Here is a 21464-nt window from a genome sequence, read left to right on the forward strand (position 1 = left end):
CCCAGTACTCCAGCAGAGACCGAGCAGCGCTGCTCCCCTGTAGTGTCTGCTACCGCCATGCAACAGCGCTGCTTATTCGCTGCTGGAGTAATGGTTATTCTTCGTGTTTTGCAGTCCCTTAATACATATCGATATAACAAATATTGCACTCCACGGGCGGGTAAAGTTTCGCTTTAGAAATTAATTTTGGTTGTAATTGAAAACAAACCCTTCCCATTGACACTGGGCGTTCCATGAAAAACGCAAAAAGCAGTATTGCAAAGAAGATATCGCAAAATACCTGCCGAAACACCAGAGAATGTAGGCCTGGCGATTCTTAGGAGAGTTATTTCACTCGTGACCCGAACAGGAAAGGAGAAAATTGCAGTACCAACATCAGCGTATTCGCCGAGGTCAGTGGGCTGCAAGGCCGTCCATGCGCGTGTGTGTGTGTGCATGTGTGTAGGGAGAGGGGTCATCTCCTTCGAGCTCCAAGAGACGCGTGTTCAAGAGTGGTAGGACCAGTTTACCAGAATGTCTGTCTTTGGGCAGGCTCTGCCGCCAGTACTAAGTGCGGCGCTAATTAGCGCGTGACTGCACCTGCGGCCAGCGCTGGCTGCACCGCTGGGCGGAAATTGACTTGTACCATCACTGCACACCAGGCCAAGCTGACCCCTGCAGAAAACGCGCGACCATATTTCAGCGAGAGTCGAGTAGCTCATCAGGACTGTCAGCAGCGGAGCCACTCCGCCTCGTTAAGCCAGCAGGCGACCGCCGTTTAGAGGTACGCACAGCACACTTGGCAGAACCACTATACGCCGCAACTTGCCCCCGCATTTCACTGGTCAGTGTGCCCCGCAACGGCGACGGCCGTACAGAAAAGGAAAAAGACTTTTACGGCTTTCCTCATCGAGGTCATCACATGCGGAATACGGGTTTTAAGATTTTGTGTGTTGTCTGGCCTCCTTCCTAACGTGCTGGGTGAGATATTTCAGTGTTAATGCAGTGCCTTGCTCATCCATTAATACTAAATGGCCAACCAGCCACAGATATTTGCTCCCGTGTTAAATGTTTTTATCCAGCTATTTAACACTGGATTGTATCGGCAAATATTCTGCGTGATTTTTATCTTTGGTTTATTTTAATGTTTTCTGTAACCCCTTTAAGTCATTTTTGTATTTTAAATTCCGTTACTTTGTTGTTCCTGTTCTGTTCCATGTGTTGGTTCTTGATTTAATCGATTTCAGCCAGTCGTGTGTTAAATTCATATTGTAAAGGACGATCAAAAAGTTTTCGTTCGAAGGCTGTACAGTCCAGGATCGTTATGCCATACAGGCTAAATCGCCGTGGCCAATGAGGAAATCAAGGCTTCAAGGCCTTTGTAAAGGAACAAAAGGTGAGATAAACGCATGGTGAGAGATCAGGACTATAGGGTGGGTGCTACAGTGCTTCTCAGTTGGGATGGCGTAACTTCTGCGTTACGATATTTGCAACAAGGCTGCGTGCCTTGTCATTAAGCAGCAGCATATCATATCCTACCATTCCGCAACGGTCGCTCTCCGATGATTGTCTATAGGTGTTTGTCTTTCGGCAGCCAGGAAAAGAATAGCAGCACGTTGGTCTTATTTGGACACATTTACTGATAACGTCACCATAGTCCATGTTTCCGCATTTACAGCACGCACGTCGGAAAGACGACGAATGCCAAACTAGTCCATTGCTTACCAGCATCGGAGTCGCGCTGCGGTGCGTATAAGCTGCAGAACGCCCGTGACACGGCAGTTTAGCGTCGTAGACTCTTTATTACCTTTCATCAGAGGCGTATTTCGATCAGCAATGGGAGAGTACGGTTCTCAACGCAATTTTTAGAGAAGCACCGTTACACTCACACAGGATGGCCGGACTGGAATCTGAAGCCCAGTCCTGACACTGGTTTAACCACTGCAACTCGTGCCCCACACAGGAAATGGCTTTTCTTTTCTAGGACGGCTGAAGTGGCGTCCAGTGGGGATTACGAGGAACAGAAATAACCCAATAGAAGAGTGCTATGCCGACAGAATCATCTTTAGGCAAAGTCATTAAAATGTCCAGAAGTATGAACGTCCCGACAGAAATTAGTAATGTTAATAATGGGATAAGGGATACTGTCAAACTGAAGACAGAACAGCCAATCAGTTTACAAGGTACTACAACAATTAAACTAAATTACATTGTTCTGACTGATGCTTCACAAGTTCCGAGTATCTTTAACAGTCACTTTCTAAATTTAGCACCTATGAATGGCTCAGTCCAAGAACCGAAAGAATGTTTCCAACGTCGTTCTGCAAACCTTATGCAACTAAAAACTGCATCAGCATCCTTCACTATTATTAACAGTACAATAAAATGTTTAGAAAACAAATACATATTGTATTGATGGAATTTCAAACAGAATTCTGAAAAGTTGTTCTAACGTAACAAGTAATGTCCTTATTGATGTATGTAATGCATCACTGGCACAGGGAGGTTTTCTAGTCAGTTGAAAGTATGCAACTGTCAAACCTCTTTATAAAATGAGTGACAAGAACAACTTAAATACCTATCCTCCAGTTCCCTTACTGACATATTTTTCAAAATATTAGAAAAAGTAGTGTCCTACAAGCTAGTGTCACGTTTAAGTAGAAAGAAAGTGCTTTGCGTATCGCATTTTGCATTCAAGAACAGTTGCTCGACTGAGAATGCTCTTTATACATCCACCCACCAAATATTACAGGCCTTAAATAATAACACATCGTTAGTTTGTAGTTTTTGGGGCCTTTCCAAGGTGTTTCATTGTGCAGTCAAGTTACACTATTAGAAAAGCTTTAGTTTTATGGAAATGGTAGCAGTCTAAACAACTGGTTTGGATCAGATATAATGCAGAAAGTACTGATGAGTAATTCAAACAATGTTGGAAGGATAGAATACTTTATTGACTGGGGAGAAATCACAAAGGGTGCGTTTCCTGTACAGGGGGATTCAGCTTCCCTTACTGATATGATTCATGCAACCCACAATGCCTTCAAAAACCACGTGTGGGAGTTTCATATTCTCTCGCTCGCTATGCGCTAACTATTAGTTTTAGACCTTTTTGTAGGAAAATTAATGCAGTTAAATTTTGTGCTGGGATGGATTTTCCCTGGAGTCTATGGTTTTCGCGTTATTAAAGCAAAACGCATTTGAAGATCACTTCTGTACGTTTATCTTGAATAATTCGAAAATTACGACCTCTAGCGAAAATGCACCTAGAATGAAATTTAACTATGTTAAATTTCCTAAAAGAAGGTCCCTTTCATTTTTTCTGTGGGACTAATATTTTGCACATAGCAAGCGAGAGGATATGAAAATCTTGCATGTGGTAATTGAAGGTGTCGTGTTTTGCATAAAACCCATAGACAGTGGCAGCTGAATCATCCTATATATGTGAATGACTTTCAGCTTAACATTCAGCAGCAGGATTGGCACTTTTTGCAGACGATACATTAGAGAGTAAGCAACAGATAAGATTGTTGATTATGTTTTTGAAAGAAATATGAAGTGTTTCTGCCATAATGGACACTACCTAAATTATGAGAAAACCCACTATGTTCGATTCTGTACAACAAACAGAGTCATACCAACAAATGATGTAGCACATTAACAGGATCAGTAATCAGGATAGAATAATCCACATTTTTGGGAGCACATAGTGATGAAAACTTGACCTGGAAGAATCGTATTACTCAGCTTGTCAATCAGTTAAGTCGAGCTACTTTTGATTTTCGTATAATTACTGGTATTGGAAACAAATTAATGAGCTTCCTCACATATTTTCATATTGCCACGTAGTATTGTCTTACGGAATAATTTTTTCGGGTAAATCATCAGTTCTAAAGAAATTATTGATTGCACAAAGCAATAACAAGAATATGTGAAAGTCATCCGCAGTCGTCACGTAGGTACCTTTTCAACGAGTTTGGCCTTTCAGCTTCTCAATCACTAAATGGATCGTTTCCTGTGATGTGATCAATTTCTTGGTACGTTACTATTGCATGTCTTACCTGAAAACGGACCTATGTCTCTGACATTCGCTGCTGGCAATCTAATGTGTGAATCCTGCCTACAGATCCCAAACACATTTAGACATTCAGTATGCGTGTGCCTCTCTCTGTGCAAATTTTGCAGAACGTCTTTTCATCCTTAAATACAGAATTTAGGTGGTGTTACTTCTACCTACTTTCTGAAGGTTCCGCTGAAATTCTAATCCTTGCATATGGAAGGATATCGCACATGGGATGGCAATGTCGCATTTGTTGCATGCTTCTTTGTGGTGCTGCAATTTTAAAAGCAGCAGTATAATTGAACTAGTTTTGAGTATTCTTGTTTTTGCGTCGGATCTCGTTCACAGTTTTTGGTGGAGCAAAGGAATACGTTCGTCGTAAGCTGATCTTTCACAGTACCTCTGTTGACAGGTTACGTTCTGATGACACTCGTCAGAGAGGAAGAACACAGTACAAGGTCGAAGTACAGTGGTACGTTAGTGTACGACGCCAAATGGTTCCGTAATAACGTGAGAGGTCACGTTTCTGCTGTCATAAGTAAGAGGAGCAGACAAATGAAAACGAGACACATGGGAAAAAATAAGTAAACTGCTTATTGTTTAAAAAGCAATCGCTATAACTGTATTACATTTTTCTCACTGTGAGACAAGACGATTGTCTTCATGGCAAAACGTTTGCTATTGCCTACGGAAGTGTGATTGTACACAGGAGTCCAAAGCGAATCGACGGTCACGAATATCTTTCTTCGCGGCTCCAAAAATGTGGAAATCGAACGGAGAGAGACTGGGACTGTATGGAGGCCCAAATACATGCTGCCAAGGCTGTTTCGACTACGCTGCAGAAGTTTCGCTAGGAAGTCTCTCTACGCGACTTCTGTATATTTGGAGCTCTGAAAAGGAAAACATTCGGAGCCGTCGACCTACTTCGGATAAGGAGGTGAACGCCTTTGTACAATCATGGTTCCGTACGCAACTGCAAACAATTTTTCATGAAGCCATTGACACTGAAGAGCCAAATAAACTGGTACACTTGCCTAATATAGTGTAGGGCCCCTGCGAGCACGCAGAACTGCCGCAACACGACGTGGCATGGACTCGACTAATATCTGCAGTAGTGCTGTATGGAACCAACACCATGAATCCTGAAGGGCTCTCCATAAATCCGAAAGAGTACGAGGCGGTAGAGCTCTCGTCTGAACAGTGCGTTGCAAGACACCCCAGATATGCTCAATGATTTTCATGCATCGGAAGTTTGCTAGCCAGTGGAAGTGTTTAAACTCAGAATAGTGTTCCTGCAGCCACTCTGTGGCAATTCTGGACGTGTGGGCTATCGCACTGCTCTGCTGGAATTGCCCAAGTCCGTCGCAATGCACAATGGACATGAATGGATACAGATGATCAGACAGGATGCTTACGTACGTGTCACCTGTCAGAGTCGTATCTAGATGTATCAGGGGTCCCATATCACTCCAACTACACGCGCCCCGCACCATTACGGAGCCTCCACCAGCTTGAACAGTCCCCTGCTGACATACAGGACTAATGGTTTTGTCTCCATATCCGTACACGTCCATCCGCTCGACACAATTTGAAACGAGACTCGTCCGACCAGGCATGTTTCCAGTCATCACCAGTCCAATGCCTGTGTTGACGGGCCCAGGCGGGAGGAAAAGATTTGTGTCGTGCAGTCATCAAGGGTACACGTGTGGGGCTTCGGCTCCGAAACCCCATATCGATGATGTTTCGTTGAATGGTTCGCGCGCTGACACTTTTGATGGCGCAGCATTGAAATCTGCAGCAGTTTGCGGAAAGGTTGCACTTCTGTCACGTTGAACGATTCTCTTCGGTCGTCGTTGGTCCTGTTCTTGCAGGATCTTTTCCTGGCCGCAGCAATCTCGGAGATTTGATGTTTCACCTGATTCCTGATATTCACGGTGCACTCGTGAAATATTTGTGCGGGTACATCCCAATTTCATCACTACCTCGGAGATGTTGCGTGCCATTGCTGGTGCGCCGACTATAACACCACGCTCAAACTCACTTAAATCTTGATAACCTGCCATTGTAGACAGCAGTAACCGATATAACAACGGCGCCAGACACTTGTTGTCTTATATAGGCGTTGCCAACCGCAACGCCGTATTCTGCCTGTTTACATATCTCTGTATTTCAGTATGCATGCCTAGACCAGTTTTTTTGGCGGTTCAGTGTGTACAGAGTGATTCAAAACGGTACGCACAAATTTATGGAGCTGATAGAGGAGTCCAAATATAACCGTCTTGAGATAGGAGGATATGGCCTTGGAAGTAATTTCAAGCGGGTGAAAATCAATGATTAGTGCATACGCTCCTCAAATTCAGCAACAGTAATGTATTGTTTGCTGAATAATGTTGTACATCACAGAAGATGGCCAGAATGGTGACGACCATATTCAGTGCAGGTATAAAATATTCGTCTAAAATTCTAGCTCATTCTATCAAGTACTCCAGGTATTGCACGAACCTCGTCAGATGCTGCAAATTTCCTTGCGAGAAGTGCTTCTTTGTAGTAAACTGGTGTAAAAATCAAACGCTCTTACTGAATGTAATATATAAGTAAAATCTTCTCGTCGATAGTTTTCGTAGTTATTTCTGTCTTATAAGAGGTAGTTTATTTTTGACTGGTTTTGAAAATTTCTGACATGTTTGCCCAATACATCTCATGCTCAATGTAGAAAAAAAAAGGAGATGTATTGTTTAAGAAAGATTCTTCGACAGCATTACTGAGCAGTTCGAAATTATAAAAAAATAGCCTCAAATTTGGAATTGGATTCTCGAACATAAGTATTCTGTCGCAAAACTCTACCCATTGCCTTAATTAGGCAGCAAAGTTACGCAGTACTGAATGACGATATTCGATACATACGTGATTGCAGAGTTCCCAGATTGCCTTTCTGTGACGCTGATCTTCTACCGAAAATATGCACGGAACGAAATTTTGTCACAGACATATTCCTGCTGTTAGTAGTAAAGGAATTGCATAGTGACAGAGCGTGTACCGGGTGTCCATCCTAAGAGTCGTCAACCAAATTTTCTCTGGTGTTTCGGCAGATATTTGGAATTTCGTTTTTGTAGTGTCTAGTTAGAGTCAGCGCACACACACACACACAAAGTCATTTTTTGAAGCTGAATTTAATTGGCCATTCGATACAGCAGTCCCAAATTAGTCAAGTGGCTATTGCAGTCTTTGTGTAACAGAGAGATTGATTCCTATAGTTCGCTTTCCTTGTAAAGCTTGTCTATGTGAACAGATGCTACTGACAAACAGGTACGAATTGCCAATTGGCGCAACGGTCTCTTCGGACGTTTTCCAAGGCTGTTCCCTCTTGTCCAATTTACTCTCGTCTGGAACCAGAACACCACTTCACAGATCCTTCTGGTAACGCAGTGAAAATGATATGAACCAATTGTTAAATCGTTAAGATTTCGAGTAACGTTATCAACACAGGCAAAGTATGCTTGTCACTTTTGTTAGGAGAAAGTTAAAAACAATTGTGGCTATAAGCGAACGTAAGAAGCTTCTCCGATAGGTTAGTGAATAAACAAACCAGTTCACTTGTATGTTAAAAACAAGAGAAAAGAACGAGAACAAATCTGTCTGCAACACGATCAGCGTTAACTATTCCCACACATGCATGCAAAGTTCCACCCGCAAGCCCATTAACCTGCATATGTCACCGTAGCCATTAGAATATACGTTTCGTGTCTTCTTGCTGAAATGGAGGCTGCTGTTAAGCGGCTGCGACATTTAGCCTCTTCGTGTTGAAAGTCAAAACGACCTTTAGATGTCGACAGGTAAAGCTACGTTTCCGACATGTGACGTTCACATACGAAAGTCGCTCTTTTACTGATTTCATTCGTTTTGTTTCGTGCTCTTTGATTACAACGCGCCAACGTTTTCACGTAGCTTACGGCTTTTTACAGTATACTTTACTGCATGCGTCTATCGACTAACTCTAATCGGACGTTACGACATGTTCCAATGCCAAGGTTCTTAACGAAATAGCGAACGTGGAGTCTGTACATGAACTGAGCTTTTTTGTTCACAAGTTCTTTCGGTACATTGACAGAGTAATAGTTTAACGATATGCTCGTCACGTAACTTAGACAAGTTGAAATTGGCTTTCGAAGAAGACACTTGATGTTCCTAAATCGCAGCTGCAGTATATTGTGTTTCAAGCACGAAAGGTAATATTCGGTTGGTTTCACGAGACTAATTTACTGGATAGTGTGGAACACTTGAGGCGAAAGTAACTTGTCTAAGGATCGTACTTCCCCGAATCAACTAGTCCTCAAATAGAATGAAAAGAAAACAGGATTTCTCAACTACAGCTCATTCATCAGGGTACAACATCTTCAGGTTCCAACAGAAATATTTTATATCGCATCAAATGCAGTCACGGCAAATGTTCTGTTTTGGTACGCGTTGTACTTTTTAACTGTGGGACATGGGCTACATGACGAGAGTACATCGTAACTCAACGAAAGAAATATAATGAGTAGGTTAGGAACATTGTGTTGACAAATGATATTAGAAGACGATACACTGAAAGAAACTGTAGCGGAGCTCGCCCTACTGACAGCTATTGCTCTGTGCTTCATCACTGTCAGGACGAATATCCACTGATTTCTTCAGCGTAACGTTTAGAAAGGGAAGAACAAAAGGCTAGGCATCGAAGACATGAGAGTTCGTTTGACCTCTATAAAGATGGGCAATTGACTTGACTGAAGGACCAATACCGTGTTCCATCAAAAGTACAGGAGATAATAGAAAAAACTAAATGACAGTGGCCCTTCCCCGAATGCGGATGCATTTAGTGTTCCAGTCAGAGCGCTGCCTTGCTCTGTGTAAGTAACGCGAGAATGATTGAGCTGGTATCAGTTTCTTCTGCCTCATGACATTGCTTGTTTCTCATATCCTGTAAGTACCACCGTGAGACGCCTAACTTTCAGTGAGTTGAAGAGTAAATCGAGTGAGCTGAAAGCTATCTCGTCGAGGAGTAAGTCGTTACTAATTTCTGTCTGATTCATTATCAGTTTCCACAACAATGGATGTGTCAACTACGTCTAGACTAGATAATATAAATATGGTGTGGGACTGCCAAGTTGAGCTATCTTATTGTAGCAGAAGGGTAACCTAAAGATTAGTGCTAGAGCCACGTGTCTCCCTTACAACGACTTCATATCCACGTTAGAACAGGTGTACTTTTGACTTCAGTAACGAATGGGAAACGAAAAAGGTCTAAAGATATTGGTATCAACCATCATTATCTCTGTGATACGAAGCAACAACTTGTGGCGCACAGGTGTGCAAAGATTTTGCTCTCACACTGATCCTACCCTGACAATCTTTACAAATTTCTTAGGTTAATTTGGGCATTAAAATACAAAAGCAATCAGTTCTTTGAGCACTGCCCACAAATGAAACGGGAACAATGGGTAGCAATGTTAGGAAAAAGTTTATGAAAGGGGTGGGCGACATTTAATGCAATTATTAAAAAAGTTTAGTTACTCATTCGTAGCTACTACGCGGAAAAAATGTTCCATGTTGGACACTGTTCATTGTTTAAGATGATAAGCTGCACCAAAACTAAGCGAATTTGTCTCACTCACATCGTTTATGTTTAGTAAAATGAAAACCGTTCAGTTCTTCTTCTTAGGGCCTTCTAGAAACGACATTCCAGTTTCAGTCCTTTCTCATTCGTTGTTCCTTCCTTTTCTTCCAGTGTTCCTTCATTGTTTAACTTTGTTTCTCTTTCCTTGTTTCAGATCATTTTGTGCCTGTTTTCCTTTCCTTCCTCCATGGAAATCTTCTATTCGTAAAACTTTCAGATGGTTCAAATGGCTCTGAGCACTATGGGAATTAACATCTGAGGCCATCAGTCCCCTAGAACTTCGAACTACTTAAACGTAACTAACCTAAGGACATCACACACATCCATGCCCGAGGCAGAATTCGAACCTGCCACCGTAGCGGTCGCGCGGTTCCAGACTGAAGCGCCTAGAACCGCTCGGCCACGCCGGCCGGCTAAATATTCGGATTGATGATATGACCCATGACCCATGTCCCATTTAAATGGTCGACACACCGGCCGGCGTAAAACTTTCATTATAAACATTTCTCCTTCCAATATTTCTTCTCGTGTTTCGTTGCTTCTTTCCAAATGTTTCTTGACCTGTTGACTCTGGCTTTTCTTTTCAAAAAATTTTGAAGATCTTTTTGGTTAATTTATTGTCACTCATTCCGTAGATATGTCGAAAGAATAGGAATCTCTTCCTCCTCCTTGTTTGTGACACGTATTCTATAAGTTTTGCTGTCACATCTTAATTTCCTTATTTCACTTTCCATTATCCAGCTATTACCATAATGATTTTGTTCTTGCACTTTTTTTTTTTTTTTTTTTTTTTTTTTGTAATTTCAAGCGAACCTAAATACACATCTACCTGTACTCTGCCGCCTTATGGAATATGACGGAGAATGTTTCAGGTAACACTATTATTTCCCCCACTAACTGTTCCATTTGAGAACGTTGCGTCGGGAAATCGAGTGTTCGCAAACCTTCGGGTGAACTCTGCTTCTATGATTTTTCTCATGGTGCTCATTTTGCCAGACACATGAAGGAGGAAGTAAGATGTTGGCCGAGTCTTCTTTGGAACGTACGCTCTCTGTGTTTCACAGTAAACGTTTCCGTGATGTATAATTCCTCTCTTGTAGCGTTTGCCTCTGGAGTTTTCTGAGAATCTCCATAAGGAATATCATTCGCCACAGTGTGTCTCTGAAATGTACGTCGGAGGTGCATCTTACAACCTTTTACCCACAGACAACTCCGCACGTCTACGGTATTCATGTTTAGCGCATATTTCAATCCTCCGGAAACCGTTAACAGGGGTCTCGGCTGTCGGCAGTCTTTCCGCTGCGTAAGCAAGCAGTGCCCGAGTTCCGTCGTGCGCACGGAGACGCGCCTACGGCTCCGGCTGATGTGAGTTCTGCTGTGTACTCCTATGAGCAAAAAAAAAAATGGTTCAAATGGCTCTAAGCACTATGGGGCTTAACATCTGAGGTCATCACTCCCCTAGACTTAGAACTACTTAAACATAACTAACCTAAGGACATCAGACACATCCATGCCCGAGGCAGAATTCGAACCTGCGACCGTAGCAGTCGCGCGGTTCCGGACTGAAGCGCCTAGAACCGCTCGGCCACTAAGGCCAGCTCCTATGAGCAGTCCTGTATTTGCGTAATGTGCAGACGTGAGATGCTAAGTACATTAAAGCACAAAGCTTGTAGAAAAGAATTTGTTTTTAAATATGGACTCTCTATTTGTTGAATGAAACATGTCTATATTATTATAATTTCCACCCCTCTTCCCATGCTTGCAGGAAATAATATTGAATTAAAAGGTCCGGACTTCTAGCAATAAAACAGTTTTTGTTTTGTTTAGTTCCCAAACACGTTTCAATACAGTTATGGCATTCTCAGTAGATTTTACACTTACAGATTGTATGTAAGTAAGGAATTCGTTGAAATCATTTTTTTCTTACATAGACTGCATGTATACTATATGTTTTTTTTTAATTATTTTGCCCTGTGGCTACCAACAGAAATCAGCCAAGTATCTAAATTAATACAGCATGTCGTCTGCAACACAGACGCGTTATGGCAATGTCTGAACTTAATTTTATTACATTTAAACTGTATAATCCGATAAAATAGTGCCATATGTCGTTTTGTTACGATTGCTATTTCTGTAGTTAACCCGTGCTGAGTGTACGTGGCTATTTTCCTGATAGCCGGCCGAAGTGGCCGTGCGGTTAAAGGCGCTGCAGTCTGGAACCGCAAGACCGCTACGGTCGCAGGTTCGAATCCTGCCTCGGGCATGGATGTTTGTGATGTCCTTAGGTTAGTTAGGTTTAACTAGTTCTAAGTTCTAGGGGACTAATGACCTCAGCAGTTGAGTCCCATAGTGCTCAGAGCCATTTGAACCATTTTTTATTTTCCTGATAAATGTATTGTTGTCATGGTTTTAAGGTTTAAGATGACCTGTAGACATTGGTAAAGTTTCGTAAACCTATGTTTTTGAAAACTATGTGATGTCGCTTGCTATTTCAGATTGTGTTGCGAACTTTAAATAGCTTTTACTTCCGTTTTTTCGTACTTAATGATGAAATCTGTACGTAAATATGTTGCTGTGGCTTAGACACACGTCTCCTTGTTTTCTTTTCGACTGACGGCTGCGATGTGTTTTCTACCGTATGTTTATTACTGATGTCTTGTGCTAGAATAATATCGAGCCCGTTCTGTCATTGTGGTCTTATGTTCTGGTGTCACTCTGTCTACTGTATCACTGAATATGTTACAAACTAAACACTGTCGATCAAGTAAACCAAAAAACAAAAAAATAAAAACACTTATACAGAAGACACACTACATCATTACAGTGAAACACACCAAAAATGATCATACAGCAACGAACGTAAAACGTTCACTACATGAAGAAATAAAAAACAACAGGGAAACATCGCACACACTGACATTTGACAAAAAAAAAAAAAAATAGCCCACAGGAAAGGAAACATTAGAGAGAAAACAAAGACTACTTATGGCATACAGAATAAACAATATACCGCAGAAAAGAACAAAAACACCTGACATTACCGTAGATAAATTCAATAAAGCAAGTATACACCAGTTAACCTATAGACTAAATTCAGTATAGGTGGGATGGACATGTAGAAACTTCAGACTAAGTTGCTCTGAACATTTAAGACCATTGATAAACAATAGCACACACTCCACATTTGTAGACCACCCCGTTGAAAGCAGCCACCATAGGATCACAGAAGTAGAGCTCCAGGCATTCATACACATATTAACAAAACAGAAAACTACCACATCCAGAAAGCTATCATACTCGCCAAAAGTCACCATTGATCAGGCAGTATTTTTCAACAGAACGTTATACAGCATTGCAAGCAAACTATCAAACAATACGCAATAAACCTCGGCACACACACACACACACACACACACACACACACACACACACACACACACACACACACAATGAAAATGACAAATTCTAATTCCGCGGCCACCAATCGAAAGCAAAAGTGAAACAAACGACTGTCAAAAGCATAAATGAGCAGCAAAAACTGTTTCCAAGCTACACCAACATAGTAACATCCAAAATTCACCAATCATAATGAAACACCGTAAGCGAAAGCTGTTAAAAATCCCCAACACAACTTATAAATAGGAAACCTAACCAAATGGTTTCAGAGACCAAAAAGTTAAAAAATTTTACCAATGTCCACAGGTCATTTTAGCATTAAAACAGTAACAACACGAATAGCTGAAAAAAAGATGAAGTACATGTGAACTATTGCTATGGTACGCAACAATAAAATATCGTAGTTCCCACTATTTTATCGGAATTACTGGGTAGTCAGAAATAGGCTGAAAAGCTTGTCAAGGTGTAGCAGGAGATGTTGTGATGAGAAATAATTGTGAAGAAAAAAAATCCAGTAAATGCCTGTTTTCGAGTTATTTAACATTGAAGTCAAATCAAGTCACTGCGAGTGCAAATTCAAGCACTTGCAAGTGTTAAAATGCTGTGATGCACAAACACCTGTGGGTCTGTGAGTTATCACTTGCTGAAATGCTCATTACTAGTTAAAACGTACCTTTTTCGGAAGTGGTAAATTTAAGCTAGGTGAACAAATGCTACTTTGGTTTGGTTTGAGGAAACAAAACGAAGAATGCGTCTGGCGATACTGTATCTGACAGGTTGCTTGAATTTGCGCATGTGACGACCTGACTGGCTAAATGGAATACTAACTAAATAGCACAGAAACGATGTAGCGTATCGAACTTTTTCTTAACAGTTGTTTTTCTGCACAACCTGCCCTGCAACGCCTTACAAACTATTCAGACTGTTTTTGACTACCCTGTACATTGTAATGGTTGTGTGCTAAACAAACATCCCTGTGTTACATGTTTATGATGTGCTGTATTAATTAAGACGTGTGGCTGATTGGGAGCCACAAGATGCAATGCATACGTATTCTAAACAACAACAAAATGTGATGTTCATATATTCCTAACCTTAATAAAGCTGGTATCTATATAGGCGAGGCAGCTGCCCTACCGCTGGGTTTTGTGCAGCCCCAACACCTTCAGATACCATTCATATTCTATCGATCGCTATGCACAAACTAAAACCCTTTTTATAGGAAACTTAATTTAGTTATATTTTGTACCGGAATACGTTTCTGCTGGAGGTCATGGTTTCCGAGTTATTATATAAACTTTTATTATGCAAGCTTTTGTACATTTTTCTTGAATAATTCGAAACCCACGGCCTCCAGCGAAAATTTTACTGCATTAAGTTTCCTACAGAAAGGTCCTCTTCATGTTTCTGTAGGACCAATAGTTTGCACATGACAAGCGAGAGAATATGAAAATATTGCATGTGGTATTTGAAGGCGTAGGGGGTTGCATACGACCCAGCAGTAGAAGCAGCTGAATCACGCTGTATGTTTCAGAAATGATAAAAGAAAAGAAGCACTGAGAATGCCACAACTGGGCTAAGAATGTTTCTTGATTAAACAAAATAAACATCGTGTTCTTGAATAAGGCAGACACTCTTTAATTCGTTATCACGACCAGCTCGTTTAGAAATCTGGGAGCTTAGTTTATTATTCTATGCCACATATAAACCAGAATTCAATTTTTAAACCACATGAATCAGTCACCATGAATAATTCGCCGGTTTCAGTAAATTTTGTGGTCTGTGTTATCCTATGGCCTATTTACATTGAAGAGTCAAAGAAACTGGTACACCTGCGTAATATCGTGTAGGGTCCCCGCGAGCACGCAGAAGTGCCGCAACACGACGTGTCATGGACTCGACTAATATCTGAAGTATTGCTGGAGGAAACTGACACCATGAATCCTGCAGGGATATCCATAAACGCATAAGAGCATGAGGGGCTTGAGATCTCTTCTGAGCAGCATGTTGCAAGACATCCCAGATATGCTCAACAGTGTTCATGTCTAGGGAGTTTGGTGGCCAGCGGAATTGTTTGAACTCAGAAGAGTGTTCCTGCACCCACTCTGTGGCAATTATGGACGTGTGGGGTGTCGCACTGTCCTACTGGAACTGCTTAACTCCGTCGGAATGCACAATGGAGATGAATGGATGCAGGTGATAAGACAGGGTGCTTACGTACGTGTCACCTGTCAGAGTCGTATCTAGCTGTATCAGGGGTCCCATACCACTCCAACTGCACACTCCCCATACCATTACAGAGCCTCCACCAGCTTGAACAGTCTCCTGCTGACACGCAGGGTTCATGGATTCATGAGGTTGTCTCCATACCCGTACACGTCCATATGCTCGATACAATCTGAAACGAGACTCGTCCGACCAGGCAACATGCTTCCAATTATCAACTGTCCAATGTGAATACAGTGTTGACATGCCCAGCCGATGCGTAAAGCATTGTGTCGTGCAGTCATCAAGGGTACACGAGTGGGCCTTCGGCTCCGAAAGCCCAGCCCAGCGTAGAAATCTGCAGCATTTATCGCAAGGGTTGCACTTCTGTCACGTTGAACGATGCTCTCTTCATTCATCGTTGGTCCCGTTCTTATAGGATCTTTTTCAGCCGCAGCGTTGTCGGAAATTTGATGTTTTACCAGATTCCCGATATTCACGGAACATTCGTAAAATAGTCGTATGGGAACACACCAACTTCATCGCTACCTCTGAGATACTGTGGTCCATCGCTCGTGCGCCGACTGCAACACCACGTTCAAACTCACTTAAATTTTGATGTCGCACGGGGTAGCCACGCGGTCAAAGGCCGTCTTGTCACGGTTCGCGCGGCTCGCCCCGTCGGAGGTTCGAGTCCTCCCTCGGGCATGGGTGTGTGCGTTGTCCTTAGTGGAAGTTAGGTTAAGTTAGATTGACTAGTGTTTACTAGGGACCGATGATCTTAGCAATTTGGTCCCATAGTCCTTACCACAAATTTAAATCTTGATAACCTGCCATTTTAGCAGCAGTAACCGATCTAACAATTGCCCGAGACATTTGTCCTATAGAGGCGTTGCCGACCGAAGCGCCGTATTCTAACTGTTTACATACCTCTGTATTTGAATACGCATACCTATACTAGTTTTTTTGGCACGTGTATTACCTGGTTGAAATTGTAACCTCTTAAGCTGTTACCCGAAGTTTGCAGTTTGACGTTAGTCCCAGAGCTGCTGCCCCCTTCCCAATGCCTCGGCCACCACCTCGCCGCTGCAAAGCACTCCCACGGCACGGCGGCGGCGGCACTCATAGGGGGAAAGGTCGGCACTCAGCCGCTCGCCTCTCTTCTGCCCACTGGCATTTGGTGGCTGTCGCCGCCGGGTTACGTCATGCGGTCGCTCGTCAGGCCAGGTCGCACAACACTCTCTGTACCCAGCTGCATAGTACTCCTCCCAGAGGCGGGCGGTCGTGTCGTGCTAGGATTATTCTTAACGAATCGTCTAGAGGCTTGCGGCGATATGACTTTCTAACGTATTTTCCGATCTTACAAGCAGGACAAGTCCACACCTACATCACCTTTCTGCAGTTCACAAGTAAGTGCCTGGGAGAGTGTTCATCAACCCACCTTTGTATTATTTCCACCCTCGAATAGCACGTGGGAAAAACGAACACTTAAATCTTTTCGTGCGAGCTCTGATATCTCTTTTACATCTACATTCATACCCTGCAAACAACCGCAAACTGCATGGCAGAGCGTACGTCCTATTAAACAAGTTATTACGAATTTTTTTAGTTCCTTCACTTACGGAGCGCGGGAGGATGACGTTAAATGCCTCTGCGCCTGCTGTAATTAATTTTGTCCTCACAATCCATATGCGAGCGAAACGTAGCTGGTCGTAGTACATTCTTAGGGTCACCATGGAGGATCCTTCCCACCCCGAACCAACTGTTCTTTTGAACTTGAGCCATAGTCCCTCTACATGCTCCTCTACTCAGATAACAGTGTGAAGTTCCTCACTTACATATGACACTGCTTATTTATCTACTTGGCTGATCAGATAAACCCCTCAATTTGTTTTAATTGCCCTTTTTTCTTTGCTATTCATTGTTGCTGCAACTCCCTCAAGGTGACCGATACCAGTTTCGATGTGTACATCCTCGAAGAGGTCAGGTCTGTTTGTTGCCGGTAGATCTATTTTCGAGCTATCTCCTCTAAATAGTTTTCAGAGAATGCATTCAGTAGTTTCACAGGGTATCTTGTCAAGTCCACCACTAACATAACTGTAATTATTCCAACTAACTGTTGAATGATTTAAGTCTCCTCTGATGATTATAGTGTAATTAACTTACGTAAAAGCGAACTGAGGTTTTCTATTGTTTTCGGTTACACCAGAAGTTGAGGCTGGCGGTCGATAGAAAGATCAAATTATAGTTTTATGTCCACCCTTGATACTGAGTGTTGCACAAACAGTCTTCAGGATTTAAGGTTCTTGTCTACTGTCGCAAATACACCACCTCCATTCCATATTAACCTATCGTTTCGATGTACTCTTAAATTTTCCCAAAAAAACTCACTGCTATCAACTTCAAGTTTTACCCAGCTTTCTGTGTCTAGTATTATGTTAGCTTCAGTTCTTTCTAGGAGCGCTTCAGACACTTTGTTGTGAATGCTTCCGCAGTTAACTACTAGGATTTTAATACTCTCACCCAAGCGAGGTGTAGGGGACGTTTCTTTGAATTTTACACGGATATTCCCAGGTTTCCTGTGCATAAACCAAAACACACTTGTGTGTACCCCAACACACAGTCACTCAGAACTCGAAACCAGGGATCCACGATTTGTTTTGGGGACAATGGTGCAGATTGTGAGCTTCGTTGAAACTTCTTGAGCAAGGCTGGTATTCTCAGTGTTTTCTACCTGTTGCTGAAACGATCCATTTGGGGACAATGGTGCAGATTGTGAGCTTCGTTGAAACTTCTTTAGCAAGGTTGGTATTCTCAACGTTCTCTGCCTGTTGCTGGAACGACACAAGTGCATCGTCGGAGTCCAGACGACAGGCATAGTTTTTATCAACGTTTGCCTCAGTGTGCTGTTGGTTGTACCATGTTCCCTCAATGGCTGCCACAGTAGCCTCTTCAGTTTGTTGACTGAGGCCCCTAGGCGTACGCAATGGGAGCACCTGGTGTTCCTTCACATTTCTTGGTGCCACTTTTCTAAAGGCTACCATTACTGACCATATGTTTGAACTGCCGACGATTAATAGATCATTACCCTTTTACATTTGCCTCATCTTGTCCAGGTCACAACCGGTTTCCCAACAGGTGAAGTGAGTCTACCTGGCTCCGTTTCGGTTTCAGACAGCATCTCGAACTTGTTCGTTAGGGTGATGAGTGTAATATCTTGAGTCCTTCTAGTCTCTGCCTCTCCTGTGCAAGACACCCAGACCACTACCATGCCATTCACAGTCAAGTGGATGAAAAATGAGAGATCCTCTGTTTCCTTCAGAAGAGATAGTATTCACTGGAGAGGACAGTACTTGACGTACCTTTGGTATCTATGGTACATGACTCTCGGTAGCCCTCCCAACACACCCATTCGCAACAGCTTCCAACTGCTTGACAGTAGACAAGGCGATTTCCTGCTGGATACGATCAGCAACCAATTCGCCCTGCCTGGGAACAGCTAACACAGGGGTTGCAGTGTGCCTGGTGAAATATTTTACAGAACAGTAAACAAATAACTTAAAACTAAGCTTGATGATTTTATTTTAATTTGCAAGTCTGATATGCTACAAGTATTACCAGCTCCCTTTTAGAGCTGATGCGGTTAACAGCCAAAACGAGATTTTTATCACAAGGGAAAAACTTGGTACACGTTTTACTATTTCTTTGAAAAGCTTTTTAGGTTTATAGTCACGGATGAACGTCAAACTGTAAACTTTGGGTAACAGCTTACGACGTTACAATTTCAACCAGGTAATACACGCACCAAGGAAACTAGTATAGGTATGCTTATTCAAATACAGAGATATGTAAACAGGCAGAATACGGCGCTTCGGTCGACAATGCCTCTATAGGACAACAAGTGTCTGGGACAGTTGATAGATCGGTTACTGCTGCAAAAATGGCAGCTTATCAAGATTTAAATTTTAAATTGCACAAGTCATCTGTCTCAAGGCTTACACACTAATTACTCTTACTTAATCTAACTTACACTAACGACAACACACACACCCATGCCCGAGGGAGGAACCTCCGACGGGAGGAGCCGTGCGAACCATGACAAGACGCCTGAGACCGCACGGCTACCCCGTGCGGCATCAAGATTTAAGTGATTTCATGAATGTACCGTGAATATCAGGAATCTGGTAAAATATCAAATCTCCGACAACGCTGCGGCCGGAAAAAGATCCTGTTAGAACGGGGCCAATGACGACGGAAGTGAATCGTTCAACGGGACAGAAGTGCAACCCTTGCGCAAAATACCGCAGATTTCAACGCTGGGCCATCAAGTGTCAGCGTGCGACACATTCAACGAAACACAATCGATATGGGCTTTCGGAGCCGAAGGCCCATTTGTGTATCCTTGATGACTGCACGACACAAAGCTTTACGCATCGCTTGGGCATGTCAACACTGTATTCACATTGGACAGTTGATAACTGGAAACATGTTGCCTGGTCGGACGAGTCTCGTTGATAATACCCTATTTTTCGCCTTAAAGGCATTCTTGACTAAGACCAATTCATCACAGGTTCCTGGACCTAAGTTTTTGACATTCCGCTACGGTCGCAGGTTCGAATCCTGCCTCGGGCATGGATGTGTGTGATGCCATTAGGTTAGTTAGGTTTAATTAGTTCTAAGTTCTAGGCGACTGATGTCCTCAGAAGTTAAGTCGCATAGTGCTCAGAGCCATTTGAACCATTTTTTTGACATTCGTGATTTTACTCAGGCACAAAAGAAATGCCGGAAGTCAGTATATATAAGTAAATAAAAATGCGAACAGTACGGATTTTGCACTTAATTGATTTTGTGTCCCCTTTTACAGTGGTATGCCAGTGAGGAACACTGCACGTTAGCATATCTGACGAAAACGACGTGAAATGTGGAACACAACAAACATACGTGCTGGATGTTTGTAACACGCCTTATTGTAAGCTCACCGGACAAGAAATTTACCTCTTGTAGAGAATCGGGTGCAGGTGTGTTGTACCCAGTTTAAGCCACTCGTTGGAAATTTGATCGCGCAATTCCACCACATTGGGGAGATGCTGATGGCGTTTCACCCGCTGTTCCAAAATGCTCCACAACTCAGGGGATTTTGCAGGCCATCGGGATGTAATGGGATCAGGGAGTATTCAAAAAACCAGACACTCATCCTTCCAACCGGATGAACTTTCCTGTAGTCGTCTTGATAAAAAAAGAAAAAGTGGGAGGGGTTGACAGGGGGTGAGCAATAGCCTTCTGGGAGGTGACTTGCTCTAGAAGACCATTCAATGCAGTTCTCGCCGCAGTTTCTCTCGTTAAAAGGGTGGGATAGACCTCCACTCATTGCCTACCGGATTTGGGAGCGATTTTGATGCACAAGCTGCGAAACGCATCTCCAGTCCCTCTCTGTCAGAATATTTCTCGACCACAATTCTGACGTTGCGTTTCGTGACCAAGTGTTTTACACCATTGACTATAGACATATTGAACAGTCCACCGCGAAACGTCAACAAGTCCAACCATGGGCACGGCCAAACACAATTGCCCCTTTCTGTCCCTCTGTCACGTCTTTACATTTACCGATGTTTACGTACAATGTCCGCTTGAGACCTAAATGTCTCACTGATCGCTACTTCCTTATGCTCACGCAGAGGCAATGACTATGATGGTACCTTTTCTCTATGCAGGTGGGTGTCAACAAATTACTGTCGTATTCGGAGGATGCAATTGATTGAAATTTTGTGAAAACGTCTCATTCCAACGAGAAACGCATTTTTTTTTTAAATAATTGACACGCCTATTGGCGTATCATATCCGTGACACTCTTCCGCTATTTTACGATAATACTTAGTGAAGTGCCTTTCTTTGAACTTATTTGATGTCTACCGTCAGTCCTATCTGGTAAGGATCTCACACCGCGCGGCAACACTCTAGTAGAGGGCGGTTAAGTATAGTGTAGACAGTGTCTTTAGAAGATTTGTTGTATCTTCTGAGCGTTCTACCAATAAAACGCACAGTTTGGTCCGCCTTCCCCAGAACATTTTCTATGTATTCATTCCAATTTAAGTTGCTTGTAATGTAACTCCTACGCGCTGAGTTGAATTTTTAACAGAGTCCTTGTACTCATGTGGATGACTTCGCACATTTTAT

At 42.6% G+C, this 21464-nt stretch overlaps 1 protein-coding gene across 1 annotated transcript in view; it reads left to right on the forward strand.

The window, feature by feature from the left end:
• LOC126235303 (uncharacterized) overlaps nt 1-21464 on the forward strand; it is a 485532-nt gene that overhangs the window by 271264 nt on the left and 192804 nt on the right. The window lies entirely within an intron of this gene.

This window comes from Schistocerca nitens, chromosome 2 (assembly GCF_023898315.1).
Source record: "Schistocerca nitens isolate TAMUIC-IGC-003100 chromosome 2, iqSchNite1.1, whole genome shotgun sequence".
Taxonomy (NCBI): domain Eukaryota; kingdom Metazoa; phylum Arthropoda; class Insecta; order Orthoptera; family Acrididae; genus Schistocerca; species Schistocerca nitens.